Raw genomic sequence first — 10,876 nt, 5'->3', positions numbered from 1 at the left:
TCCACTCACCTCAGCCTCCCAAAGGCGCAGGATTACAGGCTAAGCCACCGAGCCCGGCAGCTTCCTTATTTGTAAAGTGGACCTAACAATAATGACGTCTTCATAGAGCTTTTCTAAAGATAAAATGAAATCACTCTGAGTGACTGGCACATGGTAACACTTAATAAAAGTTAGTTACCATCATACTATTATATCATCATCTTTATTAAATATAATTCCATTCAATTTAAAGCTTATAGTCCATAATTAATAAAAGCATAAATTTAAACATAAGAAAATATTATAAAGCATGCCAAAAGATTTGAAAAATAGTTAAAAATATAAAATTTAAGTATCATATCCAGCTACAATAAATTATCAACTATTTACAGGCTTGTATATCTCCCAAGATTTCCTTATTATCTATTTTCATTGTCTGTATTCATTTCAGATTTTTAGTAACATAATAAAAGAATAAGCAATAAAATTAAATGAAAACTGGATCATGCTTACTCCACTGGTCAACAGGCTGAATAAAGAAAGCGGCAGAAAGAACTAGGAGATAAGTCAAATTATCAGTTAATATAACACCATGTAATTTAGGAACTACACATGGGGCTTCCTGCTTTTATATCTCATTTCTATGTAAGTTTCTTTATCTTACAGAAAGCAAAAATAAAAATCACGTCATATAACAATGCAAAGCAGAAATCTTTAATTCTATAAACAATTTTAATCTATTATCTACCAGGTACACTGTTAAGTGAATGGAATGATGAGGGGAGAAAAGACTGTTTATATAATTAAGAATTCAGAACAAGTTACTTACATCGTTACAGAAAGTGTTTGATTTAATTAGTAATTTTTAGTTTCATTCTAACAAGAGGCTAAAAAAGCTATTACAATAATGTTAACAGTCCATACCAGACTAGGTTTTAACACAATAAATAAAATTGTTCTTAAATATCAAAAACAAAAATGTACAAGAATACCATAAAAAGCTTGTCCAAAAGATACAAAACATAGAAATTTAGTTTATAAAATGATGATTTATTTAAAATATTCATGCGCTCTTTTTAAAAGGGAAGTGAGAGTGGCCGGGGGTGGTGGCTCAAGTCTGTAATCCCAACACTTTGGGAGGCCAAGGCGAAAGCACTGCCTGAGCCCAAGGGTTCGAGAACAGCCTGGGCAACATGGTGAGACTGTCTCTACAATAAATAAATTAAAAAATAGCAGGGCATATAGTGTGCACCTGTAGTTCTGGCTACTTGGAAGCCTGAGGAAGAAAGATCGCCTGAGCCCAGGAGGTTGATGCTGGGGTGGCTGCTCAGTGCCACTGTACTCCAGCCTGGGCAACGAAGTGAGACTCCAACTCAAAAAATTAAAATTAAAAAAAGACAATGTCTTTACATACAAACAGAAAAATACAGCTCTATTATTTGTCAGAATAAATCATCTAAAAATTATTACCCAGGTATCATTATTACTCTCTTTAAATGGATGTTCTCAGTAATATATAATAACAGTAAGCATGTGCTATGTTATTATACATCATAAATGTATAGTGTCATATTTCATATTATATTTACATAGAAAATTTGTTCTTGCTGTAACTAAGAAAAACAATTTAAAGATTGAGATCAAACTTTCCCCATTTTTAGTCATTTCCAAGTAGTTAAAAGTTACAGAACTGCTTTTTATCTTTTTTCTTAAAACTATGATAGGTAATATACCAAAAAAAAAAAAAAAAATATATATATATATATATAGAGAGAGAGAGAGAGAGAGAGAGAGAAATACTAACCATGGATTCATATATTTACATTATTCTTACCAAATAATCATTTCTAGGTACACATGAAAAGCATAACTCTGGATAATATACCACACTACAATATAAAATACTCTATAAAGATCTGAGCCAAAACATTTGCAAATCCATTTATCAAACCCTCCCATCTCACCTGCAAGATTTGGCCAAATATGTCCGATAGGTGAAGAGAGATTCATATGACCAAAAACAAAGAAAGCCACACTCATCAACTCTTCCAACTCACAGTACCGTGTCACTGCTATGTGAAAAGCACTAAGTGCAGAGTGGTAGGGGGATATAACTGTTGCCCTAAAAGCTTCGGATTCAAGGCAGATTAAGACATGGAAACAAAGCACTACAAAGTAAAGCTGATACATGTACTATCTACTGATAGGAATTTTAAAATATTGCTTAACACTGGTTGGAATGAAAAAAAGGAAGGCTGATGCTAAAAAGGATGAAGTGATTACCTAAGTGATACTGCCTGCAATAACCTGAAATAAATTTTCTTCCCTGGTAACCGATTGTAGTAAATTGAGAAAAACTTTAGTAGGCATAAAAAAATGGAAGAATCTTTAAACAATACAAAAATTTCCTGTACCCCGAATATCATTTTCCCACTTTTTAAAATGATTTTCTATTCCATTTATACACCAACTGCAATCTAGAGATTTCCAATCCTATAAAATATTATGTAAGGAAAAAATCTTCATATTAAACTTAAATATCAAATTAAGATATGGAAAGAACCAGTGAGTATAATGTAATGTTTACTGGCATATAAGAAGCATTAAAAGTATTAGTTATTGTTTTATAAACCCATATAAGACAAAAAAGCAAATGCTAAATAAAAAACTCAGTCTAAAATCTGAAAGAATTCCTAGAAAATTCATTAACCAAATATTTACTGAACATTTATTATGAACTTTACTAAGAAGTGAAAAATACAAGACAAGCATGTTTTCAATTCTTATGAGAAACAATAATATGCAAATAAAGAAACTATATCTAAGTTGTTTGTTATGACATCAATTTTTAAAGGACTAAGATAGAGAATTTCCTGAAGCAGAGATATGCCCTGGTAGGGGTGGTCAAGAAGGCCTCTGAGGAAGAGACTGGGAAAGAGAAACATAAAAGTTAGCAGTTACACACGGTTGGTGGGAATGCACAGTTGTTATGGAAAACAGTATGAAGATTCCTCAAAAACTGAATGAAATGACCACATGAACCAGAAATCCCAGTACTGGGTAGGTATACAAAGGAAATAAAAGTATATAAAAGATATCTGCATTCCCATGTTTCATCCAGCACTATGTACAACAGCTAAGATCTGAAATCAGTCTAAGTGTCCATCAACAGATGAATGGGAAAAAATGTATATACACAATAGAATACTATTTGCTATATTAAAAAAATGAATGAAATTCTGTCATTTACAGTAACACAGATGGAACTGGAGGACATTGAGTGAAATAAGTTAGGCACAAAAAGACAATTAAAACATGTTCTTACTACTCTACAGGGGAGCTAAAAAAGTAGATCTCATGGAGCTACAGAATAGAATGATAGATCCCAGAGGCGGGAAAGAGTGTGCAGGTTAGAGGGGAAATGAAGAAAGGTTAATTGCTGGGTACAAACATACAGTTAGATAGAAGATACAAAGTTTGCCTTTGCCACACTAATCTTTTTTCAACTCTTCTAACAGGTTGTTCTCTTTTTTCTTTCAGAGTCACTGTAGCTTATTCACTTAAGAGATATTTACTGAGAATCTACTGTATACAAAGCATTGTTTTGAGGTCTGAGCATAAAGAATTTCCCAAACTGACATAAATACCTGGTTTCCTAGAATTTATGTTCATCTGGTGGGAAACACCACCAATACAACTGTGGACTCCCAAATTTGTATTCCAAGCCTAGATTTCTCCCATGAATTTCAAACTAATATGTCCAATTCCAGCGAAGGTCTCCACTTGAATATCTAAATAGCTAGAAGAGAGGACTTAAAATGCTCCAGACATACAAAAATGATACATGTGTGAGATGGCGGATATGCTAAGTACACTGATTTAATGATTACACAATGTACATACTGAACCACATATATATGTACAAATATTATGTCAGGTAAAACAAATTTTTAAAAGTCTGGAGTTAAGGAAAGAGCACAAAGAACACACAGTTGCTACAACAAACAGTTAATTACCACTCCTACTCTTACTTGAAATAACAGCATCATTTGACATAATTTATTATTTTTTCCAAAACTTTTAAAAATAGACTTCCAGGAACACTAACTATTCTTGTTTTTTACATGCCTACAGCTTACACCTATATTCACTCACTTGATGATCTCATCCCAACTCATGTCTTTAAATACCACCAATACAACTGGGGACTCCCTACTTTGTATTCTACGCCTAGCTTTCTCCCATGAACTTTTAATTAATATATCCAATTCCAACAGAGGTCTCTACTTGAATAAGTAATAAGCAATTCAAACTTACCATGTTCAAGACGGAGTTATTGACCTCTCCTTGTGCCTCTAAGCTGGCCCTTCTAAAGTCTTACCTCTCATTTGGGCAATTTCATTCTCCTAGCTATCCACACCAAAACCTTCCAGTCAACCTCAATTCCCTTCTTTCCTTTAATTAACACATTAAATCTGTCAGCTTATCCTATCAGCTCTAAAACAAAATAGATTTTTATCCAACCCCTTCTGGACACATTCACTGTGACCAGTCTATTCTAAGTGATCATTTCTTGTCTGTTATTACAACATTTACCTAGTCTTCCGGTCATTGCCTTTGCCTCCATTTAGTCGCCTACTAAAATAGCAACCAGAGTGATCACTTTAAAATGTTACTCAGATTATGTCACTTCTCTGTTCAGAACTGTCCAAGAGTTTCCCCATTCTAAGAATCAATGTTACTGCAATGGCTTACACATGGAGCAGCCCCACCTTAATTCTTTAATTGCATTTGCTTCTGATCACTCATCCACTCACTCTAACCCAACAATATTAGCGTTATTATATTCCTAAATTGTGCCAGACACGCACCTGCCTCAAAGTTTTTATACTATCTGTTCCCTTTGTCTGAAGCACTCTTCTCCCTGCTATCCCAGGACTTGTAGTTCCTTTAAGTCACCTTTTCAATGAGGGCCTTCCTGTCACCCTATTTTAAGTGGTCACACCACATCTGTTTTCTCTCCAGAGCACTTTCTTCTAATGTCTATCTTTAGTATCACCATCTACAACACTATATATTTTACTAATTTTAACTGTTTATTATCTGTATCCCCTCAGATAAACATAAATTCTAGGAAACCAGGTATTATAAAGATTGAATTCCCAGGACATTTCAATGTAGAGTGAGAGGAAATTTTTTAAAAGAACTCAAGGATAACTCTTTGCTTTCTAATATGAATGCTTAGAGTACAGGAAAGTCAAGAGTTCCTTTTAAAAAAAGATAAAATGGGTTGAGTATCCCTTAGTTCAGAAAATATTGAAACGGTTTGAAAAATCTCTTGGGAACATAAGTGATATGGATTTCAGATGTATTTGCATTACAATTAGTGCTTGAGCATCCTTAATCTGAAAATCTCAACTCTGAAACGTTCCAATGAGCCTTTCCTTTGAGCCTCATGTTGGCATCCAAAACCCTCTGGACTTTGGAGCACTGCAAATTCCAGATTTTTGGATCAGGGATACAGAACCTATAGCAACTCACATTTGTTGTTGACTCTAGGGCAGACACTAGTCTAAATGGAGCTCAACTCTCACAACTGCATTATAATCCTCACTTCACAAATGAGGGGATTGAGGTCTAAAAAGTCATTTACAAAGGTTAAAAAAGTGAAAAGTACTTGCGAAAATACCCAGAGCCCTGCTCCTAATTTTATGATACACTGTACTGTGAAGTTTGTGAGAAATCTAAGTGAAAATAAGTCTGGCACTCAAAAAAAAGAGTTTGAATTGAAGAAAAGAAGTTTTAAAATTATCAGACTAACAATGGCATTTAAGAGCTACAGAATAGATTGGATTACTTAGCAAGGGACTGCAGACAAAAAAAAGAAAGCCTAGGAGAAAGTCCCAATAAATCCGTATTTAAAGCTATGTAGAAATAAAAAGAAGAAATAAAGGCAATTAAGAGGGAGGAATCAGTAAAGACAGTAAAATTCTGACGAAACTCAAGACAAAACAGAGCAGTCAATAGCACCAATGGCATTACATACTGAGATGAAGTTTACTAAATGAAGATGAACAGATGAATACTGGCTTTGGTTACTTTGTGGTCAATGGTTTACAAGAAGTTTCAAGGAGGATGATGCTTGATGGTGCTGTTGGAAAAAGTTAGATTGCCATAAGGAAGCTTAGAGAAAGACAGACAATATGCATAGAAACTAATTTAAAGATTTACTACTAGATCTATAGAAAAAGACATTACTGAGTTCACAATTCTAATGCTAATTTCATGTGGAAATATACTCACAGACACACCCAGAAACAATGTTTAATCTGGACATGACATAGCACCATCAAGTCAACATATAAAACTAACCATCGCAGGCAGGTTCCACCTTTTGGCTATCTGGCTATCGTGAATGTTGCTGCTATGAGCATGTACATACATGCACTTACCTGAGGAAAAATGTTCAATTCTTTTGAGGATATAAATAGAACAAAAAATTACCAGGTCACACAGTGACTCTAGGTTTAAATTTCTGAGAAACTACTAAACGGTATTCCACAGCAGCTAACAATATTTCACATTCCACCAACAGTGTATGAAGCTTCCATCCTCACCAACATTTGTTACTGTCTGTTTAATTTAGTTACCCTTGCTGTGGTTTGATGTTGAACACCTTTTCCATATGTTTGCTGGCAATTTGTATATTCGTTTTAGAGAAAAGTCTATTCAAGTCTTTTGCCCATTTTTCAACTGTATTGTTCATCTTTTTGTTCTTGAATTGAAACAGTTCTTTAGATATTATGAATACAAGACATTAGAAGATACAAGATTTGCAAATATTTTTCTCCCAAACTGTCGGTTATCTTTTTACTTGCTTGATAAAAGTGAAAATGTCCTGTGAAATACAAAAGCCTTTAATATGATGACATCGAATTATCTAATTTTTCTTTCCCTTTTCATGCTTTTGGTATTATATCTAAGAATAATATTTCCAAATTCAAAGTCATTCAGATTTATCACTATGATTTCTTTTAAAAGTTTTATGGTTTTCGTTCTTGTACTGAGATCATTGGTGGGCTAATACTCTGCTGAAAACAATGGGCAATTAAAGATGATAAACAGTTGAAACAAAAACATTTGCATGGTTGTCACTCCTTTATTTGATATCTAAGTCATTTTATTATGTTATTAAATTGTTTTTAACAATGTAATGTAAGGTAAAGAATAAAAAAGCAATAGATGTGGGGAATTAGCTGATAAATACTTAAAATTGCCCAATCAATCATATACCATGTATCCATTGCTAAAATCAGAATCTCAGTAAAGGATCTGAAATACAACAGTTTATATACCATAATTCTAAATAAATCCACCAGTTAATGTTATACCCAGGTTTCTATTGGCTATTTATATATGAACTTAATATTTTAAAGAAAGATCATCTAAGATAACTAAAATAGCAAGCTGTAAGTAGATGCTTCTAACTCATTACAAAGAACTACATTACTTATGAAAAGTGCTTTCTGAAGCAATGGAGAAATATGAGTATTGGCATGATACACTCTGAAGACAGTTAGGTGGCTCAGAGATATAAGTAGACACCACAAAAAACTATCTGCATCAAAAACCATCCCTCATATATAGTTGATCTAGTTTCCTCAATAAAGCACCATAAAAGAACAGACACAGATTTATTCTATTTAACATCATCCTGCTATGTTATAATAAATTCATTAAATAATGACAGTAATTAGTTCAGATAGTAGCTCTGTGCAACTGCTTATACCTACACTTATATAAGGAACATAGGAGTTTGAAATTAATTATCTTTAAAAATAATCTAGTATACCAATTTAAAGAAAAAAATCTAAATCCTTGTAAATGACTAGAAGAAAGTCACTCAGGATAATTACATATCTGATGTAATATATATCACATGTAATATATATCACATTCATATTTAAATTAACATGTAAGATTAATATCTTAGATTCACATTTAAGAATTAATAAGTAAACCATTCACATTATATAATTGCAAAACCCAGCTTATAAAATAGTACTCTAAAAGAATTAAAAATATGTGATGTCTTAAAATTTATGCATGAGGTAACACAAGTGAACAGAAATGGCAAACAAAATTTTCAGCAGCTGGAAATGATAAATTTAATTACTGAAGAGGAATCATGCAGAGAAGCTAGGTGCTGAACATGATTTACAAAGAATACAGGAAGTCATGTAAAAGTATCAAGAAATTTTCAACATCCAATGATGATCATAAGCCCAGAATCTAAGAATATATGGAAAATACATATGATTCCCAAAAACATATAAAGAATACATTATAGTGTTAGCCCCAAAACAACAACATTTTAAAAAATATATTTGGACCTAGAAGATCTCTTAATATTCTGATAAAAGATACAATTTTACATGAAACATAAAATAGACAATACCATTTGTCATTAATTAGACAAACATGCATATTAAAGCATGGTTACAACTAAGTGAATACTCTAAGAATAAGACCTGTTCAAAGAAACCATTGAGAGAGCAGGGGAACAGCCCACAGACTGGGAAAAAATATTTACCAACTCTATATCTGACAGAGGCCTAACATCTAAGATCTACAAGGAACTCAAACGTGCCAAAAAGAAAAAAACAAACAGCCCCACTACAAAGTGAGTAAAAGATAAGAATAAACACTTCTCAAAAGAAGACATACGAGCAGCGAACAGATACATGAAAAAATGCTCAGCCTCACTAGTCATCAAAGAAATGCAAATTAATACTACACTGAGATACAACCTAACTCCAATCAGGATGGCTATCATCAATAACTCAAAAAACAACAGATGCTGGGGAGGATGTGGTGAAAAGGGAACACTTCTGCATTGGCGTGGGAGTGTAAGCTAGTACAACCTGTATGGAAAACAGTTTGGGAATTCCTAAAAGATCTAACAATCGACCTCTCATATGACTGACTCTGCAATCAAACCACCTACTGGGAATACACTCAGAGGAACTCAACTCACTGTATGAAAAAGAAACCTGCACACCCATGTTTATTGCAGCATTATTTACAATAACAAAAAGATGAAAACAACCATGCTGCCCATGGATAAAAAAAGGGATACATATACATGATGGAATATTACACAGCCATAAAGAACGACAAAATCATGAACTTTGTAGCAACGTGGATGGACTTAGGGGCTATAATACTGAGTAATCTATCACAGAAACAAAGAACCAAGTACCACATATTCTCACTCATAAGCTGATCTTGCATAACTATCATAATACTATAAGAAAGGGATTGGCAGTAGTGGGAAACTGCCCGGGGGGTGGAAGGGGGTATACCTCATCAAGAAGGGTTCCTGCAAAATAAACATTTGTATGCCTAACCCTGAGCTGTATCCCACATATTAAAAATTTTTTTTTGGTGTGCGCAGAAGGAAGGCGGAATCTACACCTTCCCGGCCCACGGTAGCGACTGCAGAACTGCAGGAGACAATCTTTTGAGACAAGGCAGTTGCGACGGAGGGAGCACTGGGAGCGGGGGCAGCCTGGCATACACGCCGCACCTCGGGGATGTTACTGCGCATGGAACGGCTGCTTGGGGGAGACTATTGCTCAGAAGAAAAGATGTTTGGTTTTCACAAGCCAAAGATGTACCGGAGTATAGAGGGCTGCTGTATTTGCAGAGCTAAATCCTCCAGTTCTCGATTCACTGACAGTAAATGCTATGAAAAGGACTTCCAGAGCTGTTGTGGGTTGCATGAGATGCCTTCAGGAGACATCTGCAATGCCTGTGTCCTGCTTGTGAAAAGATGGAAGAAGTTGCCAGCAGGATCCAAAAAAAACTGGAATCATATGGTAGATGCGAGGGCTGGTCCCAGTCTAAAGACTACATTGAAACCAAAGAAAGTAAAAACTCTATCTGGGAACAGGATAAAAAGCAACCAGATCAGTAAACTGCAGAAGGAATTGAAACGTCACAATTCTGATGCTCACAGTACCACCTCAAGTGCCTCCCCAGCTCAATCTCCTTGGTACAGTAACCAGTCGGATAATGGCTCAGATACGGAGATGGCTTCTGGTTCTAATAGAACACCAGTTTTTTCCTTTTTAGATCTCACATACTGGAAAAAACAGAAAATATGTTGTGGGATCATCTATAAAGGACGTTTTGGGGAAGTCCTCATCGACACACATCTATTCAAGCCTTGTTGCAGCAGTAAGAAGGCGGCTACTAAGAAGTCAGAGGAGCAGGGGCCAGAGCCTCTGCCGATCTCCACCCAGGAGTGGTGACTGAGGTTTTTACATAGAAGGGGAACAAAACATGATTTAAAGTTTGAAAAGACCACAAAAACAACAAACTGACCCTCCTCTTTTTAACTTGGATACCTGCTATTCTGCCAAAAGACAACTTTCTAGAACAGTTCCGAATGGGTTCTTTTCCCCCATTTCCACAAACCGAGAAGCCAGTGTCTAGCTTACTCAAAAAAGAATTGTACATAATATTTAAGATGCTGAGTATTTCATAGGAAAGCTCAATGCTGCTGTAAAGTGCTCTTTAAGTCTTTTTTAAAAATCCCCTTCTAATGAATGAAACTAGGGGAATTTCAGGGGACAGAGATGGGATTTGTTGTATGATAAACCATATGTAGTTTTAGTCTTTCTATATTGAGAAGCAGTAGCTGGGGCATTTCTTTTTTTGTTTGTTTTTTGGGGTTTTTTTTGAGTTGGAGTCTCACTCTGTCCCCAGACTGGAGTGCAGTGGCCACTCTCGGCCACCGTAGCCTCGACCCGCTGTGCTCCGGTGATCCTTCCACCTCAGCCTTCCGAGTAGCCGGAATTACAGGTGCGCGCTACCACGCCCGGCTAATTTT

At 35.0% G+C, this 10,876-nt stretch overlaps 1 protein-coding gene and 1 pseudogene across 2 annotated transcripts in view; one reads left to right on the top strand and one right to left on the bottom strand.

The window, feature by feature from the left end:
• LOC103261089 (lipopolysaccharide-responsive and beige-like anchor protein) overlaps positions 1-10,876 on the bottom strand; it is a gene marked incomplete at both ends in the record, with an annotated part of 464,304 nt that overhangs the window by 225,847 nt on the left and 227,581 nt on the right. The gene's annotated exons all lie outside the window — the stretch shown is intronic.
• LOC103261088 lies at positions 9,435-10,325 on the top strand (annotated as a pseudogene). Its single transcript, XR_002482002.1, has one exon. The product of XR_002482002.1 is annotated as a protein FAM60A pseudogene (transcript).

The sequence above is a fragment of the Carlito syrichta genome, unplaced genomic scaffold (genome assembly GCF_000164805.1).
Source record: "Carlito syrichta isolate Samal-C Ts95f unplaced genomic scaffold, Tarsius_syrichta-2.0.1 Scaffold303603, whole genome shotgun sequence".
Lineage (NCBI taxonomy): Eukaryota > Metazoa > Chordata > Mammalia > Primates > Tarsiidae > Carlito > Carlito syrichta.
The sequence above is the reverse complement of the archived record's forward strand: the minus strand, read 5'-3'. Positions and strand labels throughout refer to the sequence as shown.